At 42.7% G+C, this 7,500-nt stretch overlaps 1 protein-coding gene across 4 annotated transcripts in view; it reads right to left on the bottom strand.

The window, feature by feature from the left end:
• LOC143282830 (beta-1,4-N-acetylgalactosaminyltransferase bre-4-like) overlaps positions 1-7,484 on the bottom strand; it is a 45,704-nt gene extending 38,220 nt beyond the window's left edge. For 3 of the 4 annotated variants that reach the window (XR_013055313.1, XR_013055314.1, XM_076588640.1), the window contains exon 1: positions 6,991-7,484. The gene's annotated coding sequence lies outside the window, so the exon portion shown is untranslated. Of the gene's footprint in view, positions 1-6,985 lie in introns of all 4 variants that reach the window. The other variant, XM_076588644.1, reaches the window with a different exon arrangement.
• Positions 7,485-7,500: the final 16 nt, after the last annotated feature.

Below are 7,500 nucleotides of genomic sequence, written 5' to 3'. Positions count from 1 at the left end.
CAAATATTCATTTTCATTCCTTGGTTTATAGAGTTTTATACATGTAAATAAATCACAAGCTGGAAAAGAACAGTTTCCCTTGTTAAGCACAACAGCATGGCGAGTCGAAATAAAGTTGAGAGCATAAGAGGGGAGAAAGAAAGAGAAAGATATATATAATGAGAGAGAGAGAGAGAGAGAGAAACAGAAAGAGATAGTGAGAGAGATACATAGTGAGAGAAAGAGAGATTGGAGAGGGACATAGTGTAACAGAGAACATAGAGCATAAACAGAGACAGGGGGGGGGGGGGTAAGGGGGCGTGGCGGTACAGAAAAGACATGGACGGGCAGTGTGGGGACACAGAGAGGGAGAGAGAGCAAGAAAGAGAGAAGGGGAGAGAGAGAGAGAAGGGGAGAGAGAGAGACAGAGAAGGGAAGAAAGAGATAGAGAAGGGGGAAGAAAGAGAGAGAGGAGGAGAGAGAAAGAGAGTGTACTGCACGCACGCGTGTCCGTCTGTCCCCTCCATATTTCTCCCCTGTCATACCGCTGTCCCAACAGTTGATCCTTAAGCCAAGGGTTGACAGATCAAGGGTCGTGGGATGGGGGGGGTGGGGGTGGGGGTGGGGGCTGGTGAAGGTAACTGGCAGGGGAAGGGACAAGGGTTACGGGGGGGGCCGGGGGGCGGGGGTTGGGGTGATAGATGAGGAACAATTTTTCATGCTTGTTGATTCGCATCACCGTTTTCTCAGCCGTTGTTTCGCATACTTCATAAACATAGGCCAGTGTCTTTACCAGACTCTCTCTCTCTCTCTCTCTCTGTCTGTCTGTGTGTGTGTGTATGTGTCTCTCTCTCTCTCTGGGGAGGGATGGGGTGGGGAGGAGGATGAAGAGAAAAGAAGAGAATAGAATACTTTTTATTGTCATAAAACCTTAAAGTTTATGAAACACAATGAAACAAACATGAGCATATTAAGAAGAGAAACATTCGTGAGCAAATTTCGCCAGCCTTGGCTGTAATTCTGTTAGAAGGATTAATTCACTAGGTTTTGCATTTGGACGACATGTATCGATGTGTGTGTGTGAGAGAGAGAGAGAGTGAAAATTTACTTTACGCAAACGCCCAGAACTAGAAGAAGAATAGTAATAAAAGGTGGGGTGGGGAGAGGGCAGGGAGTTGACGTTGCCCAACTTAACATGTTTTCGTTGTTGTGTGTCAAGTCAAATGTAGGATAGCTCCCTTCCATGCACCCACCCACTTTCCTCAGACGATTGTCCCCATAACTAGTATGTTTCACTTACTGAAGTGGGTGTGTCGACGCCTCACACACGCACACGCACACGCACACACACACACACACACACACACGCACACACACACAATCAGTATAATCATCTATCAGATGTGATCAATAAAAGATACAAGACAATATCCTGAAACCAATGACTTATTCAATAGCGTTGACTGTCAGAAAACACTCGCCAACTATGTATTAAATTGCATGCGTCTAAGATGACCGTTGCTTTCTTTATTATTGTGTTCTGTTGTTGTGTCGATTAATCCTTAAGGGTATCATGACAATGAACTAAGTCGAGTCGAGTCGAGACACACACACACACACACACTATCGAGGCAGTGATTTCACACACCGACTGTGTCAGAGCTCAGCATTGGAAGACCAGGCCCAACCTCAACAATATCCACAATTTTCCCCCCCAAGACGGAATGAGTAGTGTTCACAAAAATGCGAGGACGTTCTCTCCGCAAAGTCAAACAAAATATAATGAGTGGCGGGAAAGAAATGTGGATATTGCCCCAGCCTCAGCTTCCGTCACTTTCACCAGTCTTCTCCAACCGATTCCACTTTACCCTGTTGACTTCGCTTTGCTGTCTGCCCACAACCCTTCATCGATGAAGCAAACAAAGACTTTAGGCAAAATGATCAGTTCTAATGATTGTTTCCTAGGTTCTGACGACTACTATTGCTACTACTACTATTAAGATAATGATAACAACAACACTTTATATTTCATATAGCGCATTTGCCTTTCTGTGAAAAACATGCTGCGTTGCGATGTACACTGTCAAAACAACAACAACAACAACAACAAAAAACGACGTGTAAAACATGCATTAAAACACTAAAAGAACTAACATGCATTTATAACCCCGCACAGACATTCAGCCAAACAGTCACACACCCATTTACGTACATGTATACATACAACAACAAAAACACCATCTTATACTACACCTACACCAAACATTGAACTGTCCCATCACCCATGCAACAGCTGACAGCTACCTCCAAAGGTAAACAAAGTGGATAGCCTGCATAATGAGCATTCCAGTGGCCCAGGCCTTACAGGAAAAGAGGAACTAATCTTCAAGTTATGAAAGGGAGTATGTGTGCGTGTGGGGAGGGGGAGAGGGGTTTTGAGAAAAAAGTGGTCATGATTGTTTTATGTAACTTGTAATTTTTGACTCACTTGTGTAAACAAAGTGAGTGTATGTTTTAACCCGGTGTTCGGTTGCGTGTGTGTGTGTGTGTGTGTGTGTGTGTGTGTGTGTGTGTGTCTGTGGTAAACTTTAACATTGACATTTTCTCTGCAAATACTTTGTCAGTTGACACCAAATTAGGCATAAAAACAGGAAAAATTCAGTTCTTTCCAGTCATCTTGTTTAAAACAATATTGCACCTCTGGGATGGGCACAAAAATAAAAAATGAAGCCTATTATATGCAAACTGCATTTACTGTTATATTTATATTTTTTGTATTCTCTAAACTTGGCACTTTGATCTGATATTCTGACCCAACAACAAGAGCAGTCATTATTATCATTTTCTGTTCAAACAGGAACTTCTTTTGCAAAGCATGAAAGTTTTATTTATTTTGCAAACGTTTTGGTGCAGATAGTAAAAAAGGGAAATTACTCTGTAATTAATGCTTTGGGACCAGTTTGCTTTAACCTGATCTTTCTCATCTTAAACATTACATTTTGAAATTATACTCTATACATAAAAATCTTGGATTTTTTTTTTAAGTGTATCACAAGTGAGTCTTGAAGGCCTTGCCTCTCTTGTTTTCCATGTAAAGCACCCTGAGCTCTTAGAGAGAAAGGGCGCTATATGATTATAAATGTACATTATTATTATTATTTATTATGTACCCTGGGTCCTCGGTACCTGGGCTGGGTTACATGCGAGGATCTTTGCTGCGCTAGGTGTGCTTACAATTAAGAATGTGTCTCAGTATATAATATATGGAATCTACTGTGGAGTTATAACAGTCTTAACGATAAGCAAACTTAGCTCTGCTGGGTTCGCTCACGCAATCCACCCGAACCAGTTGCACTGCTTGGTTCTAACTTTTTGACAGTTACACGTGACTAATGCCTACGTTGACCGAACTACGCCATTGGTCAGTCCCATACTACACACAGTTAGTAGCGGGTTTCGTCAGTTCCATACTACACACAGTAGTAAACCACGTCGAACAGAGGGAACGGAATAGAGAAGCTCTGTTTACAGCATTCACGCGAAGAAGGGGGGGAGGGGAAGGGGGGGGGGGGGTTCTGCACACAAAACAACGACTTTCACAGCAACACGGAATTTGACAGAACTCGCACGAAGTTTACAAGTACCAACTCCACATCTGCGCAGCTCCCCACCCCAGCCTCCCCCCTCCCCCCAACACACACACACACATTGCACAATACACACGCTGATGGACACACAGACGCATGCGCGTTAGGCAAGTCTTGCTGAATAGATATAAAACAATTAACTTATTACTGAAATCATGTTTGTTACCAATGTTGATCGGTTTTTTCCCCCCGTCATATCACCCTTACAAATCATGCCAAACAATCAACCCACGCCTTCAACAGAACGAACAGAGAGAGAGAGAGAGAGAGAGAGAGTCGTAGCGGCTTGCCAAAATGTTTCAAGTCTTCTGTATTCGCCGGCTGCAACCCTCGTTCACTCCTTAGTCGTCAGTAAGTTACAAAGTTATTCTGATTTAACTTTAACAGTGACCTTGCTCAAGTGATGGGGATTTATCGCCCTACCTCTACCAGGAGGGAGCTGGGAGGAGGAGGAGGGGGTGGTAGGGATGGTGGTGGTGGTGGAGTTACTGTCAATAAACGAAGACAAAAACATAACAAATAACCCTACAAAACTCATCACACAATTATTGTTGAGCCGACGCGTGAGGTTTCATGCGTATCCTGACCACAACAATGCATATCCACATTTCTTCCCCTCCACTCTTCTGTGACTGGCGGAGTGAACGTCCACACCTTGTTGTGAACACTTCTCATTCCGCCCTGGGGGGGGGCGGGGGGGGGATAGTGGATATTACGTGTTCACCCTCTTGGCTAGAATCCCTTTTCGGGAATGGGTTAAACTCTAGTGTGTTAGTTTTCTATTATTCTAAATGATACAAGTCGGCTAATACTGACTTAGATTACTGGCTTTTTCATGTGTGTATGATGTCACTTTTTGGGTGCTTAAGTAAGCTACACATAACACGGCGGTCAGACGAAATTATAGCGGGTCTGCTCAGAAGTCACACACACACACACACACACACACAAAACACAGATAGGATTTCACCTTTACACACTTCACCCACCACACAGGTACTGCCTGGATTCGAACCTCGAACCCCGATAGAGAATACTGCGCTCAAAGCCAAACAACTTGCCAAACGCGCCAGTTAGCGCTAGAGATTAGCACTGGGGGATCAAGATAAACCTGAAAGCACCGTGACTCTAGTAGTATCCCAGATTGTCCCCCACCTGGAAACGTCCCCGGGGGACAAATTGACCGTTGGAAATGTCCCCCGGGGACTGTCTCACCGTTCATAATGTCCCCTACGGACATTGTTTGCGGCCAAAATGTCCCTTTTCTTGGATTTTAACCTCGTTCTGAAATGTCCCCCTTACCCTGAAAATGTCCTCCACATGTATCCCGTAACGTCCCCTTTGCAAAAAATCCCCCCCCCCCCCCCCCCCGCCGTGTGTGTGTGTGTGTGTGTGTGTGTGTGTGTGTGAGTGAGTGTGAGTGTGAGTGTAAGTGTAAGTGTGCGTGTGCGTGTGTGTGATTGTGTCTGTAATTGTCTTTGTCTGATGTGTCCGAATGTGTGTTTGTATTTGAGTGATAAAAACCATTTGTCAATGCAAAATCTTTGGTATATATTCCCCGAGTTTTCCTGAATTTCTGTCAGCGTGATAATGCCCCTGGGTAAAATATCTGAACATGCCTCAGTTGACAAAGCTGAAGAAATTATCATATGGGAGAGAGACAGAGACAGACAGAGAGAGACAGACAGAAAGAAAGACATGTGTGTATATGTGTAGGTGACTTGAAAATATTGAAATAACAGTTTGAAACAAACAAATGACATACCACGGACATAAACCTTTAAGAGAGAAACAAACATGTGGTGTAACAAAATTTTCATGTCCTCAATAAAACAGTGAACAATCGAATTTTTACCACGTCAAACCACAAAATAAAATAATAAAAATTGTAAAAAAAACAAAAACAAAAACATTCAACAACTAAAAAATGTGAATTGCCTTTGTGGTGCAAAATATATCTTCGTATTGTGTAGAGGCCAGCAGTTCTACGAAATGCTCTTTTCTCGACTTTTGTACGCATCCCTGAGTGCACTTAGGTAAATATACCGACCTTTTTTTTTTTCCAAGTATGAAACCACATGGCCACAGTTTTCATCACCCACGCTGAATTCGATACATCCAGCTTTTAACACTCTTGCAAAGAAAAATCAAACAGTCATCGCTAAAACCACACACACACACACACACACACACACACACACACATATATATATATATATACATACATACATTTATTCATTTATTTATTTAACAGCTTCCGCTGTTCTTGATGTGACGGTTGGTGTACTTCAGAGATATACGACCGTGTTTTGGCGGAGGGGACGTTACGGGATACAAGGGGGTAATATTTTCAGGGTAAGGGGAACATTTCAAAACGAGGCTAAAGCGCCAAAAAAAAAGGGATATTTTGGCTGCTGAAAATGTCCGCATGGGACATTATGAACGGTGAGAAAGTCCCCGGGGGACATTTCCAGCGGTCAAATTGTCCCCCGGGGACGTTTTCGGGGTGGGGGTCAGTCCTGGATGCTACACCGTGTCCGTCATACGTGTACGTTATCATCAGCATGTTAATGATGATCATGAGCTTAGAAGAAAAGAAGAATGATGATGATGATAATGAAAATGATGACGAGAAAAAGACGACGATGCAGAAGACAGTCAAAAGGATCGTCCTTTGGGATTTTTTTTTTTTTAATGGTTAAAATGTCGATGAAACAGTAACCCACAACATATAAAAATTGTCGTTACAATAGATCCTGGAATTAAGGGCAACAAGATCGGAAACTACCACCTGGAAATATTATTTGCTTTTTTGAAAATTATTATTATTATTGTTGTTGTTGTTATCATTATTATCATTACTATTATCATAATGGCCGTGGGGTGGGGACGATAAAATGTCTCAGAGGGGTACAAGGGGACTTGACACAAGTGTATAAAATATAGAATAATGTTGATGACATTGACAAAGCATGTTTCTTTATCAATCCTCAAACTAACATTGTCACCCGTAACAGTACCGACAAAGTTCAGAAGCAACATTACAGTAGCAACATTAGAAAATATGTTTTTAGTTACAGAGTAACTAACAATTGGAATAGACTAACCCCAGAAATCAAATGTGCATCTAACATGAATGCCTTTAAAAAGCTTATTGATGACCACGATATCATAAAGAAAACAATGTTTGACTTTGATGGTCAAAGGTGAGCCTGGGCTTGGGAGTACCTGACAAAAAAAAAAAGAAAAAAAAAAAGAAGAAGAAGAAGAAGAAGAAAACGAAAATCAACGGGGCAGCCGCAAGGCTACGATGCTTCTTGCATCGCCCCTCACCTGAATCCGAACCTGAAGTGTCTCACCTTACCTTTGTCTCAAACTGAAAGCAGACGCATCCAATGAAAACAGCGCGGAACTCAGTGAATCAAGTCATGAGCTTTGCTTTTTTGCTTTTGTGTAGTGGCACACATTTCCCTCACAGACTTTCACTCCTTGGTCAGTTTAAACACCCGTTCGACGTGTTGAAATGTCACCATTGCTCGACGGTGAGCCAGCTCAATCTGTCATCCGTGCAGTTTTTCCGGTGTCGTGTTTCAAGACTAAGCTATCCTTTCATGAGCCACAACATCGCCACTTTTGAGAACTTATGCCAAGTCCTGAATGAAACTGCTGATTTTTTTTTTCCAACGAAACGCACACATACATATACACACACAAATCCGCTGAAGTATTGTCACCGCACGACACAGGTAAACATGTATCCACCGTCAGCAGTTGTACGCACGAACTTTCCTCGTATCACATGCCTGCCTCCTGTCACGTGTCACAAGCCACCTGACAGTGTGTGACAAGAAGCTCACCCCCTCATCAAAGACTC

The sequence above is a fragment of the Babylonia areolata genome, chromosome 6, assembly GCF_041734735.1.
Source record: "Babylonia areolata isolate BAREFJ2019XMU chromosome 6, ASM4173473v1, whole genome shotgun sequence".
Classification (NCBI taxonomy): domain Eukaryota; kingdom Metazoa; phylum Mollusca; class Gastropoda; order Neogastropoda; family Buccinidae; genus Babylonia; species Babylonia areolata.
The sequence above is the reverse complement of the archived record's forward strand: the minus strand, read 5'-3'. Positions and strand labels throughout refer to the sequence as shown.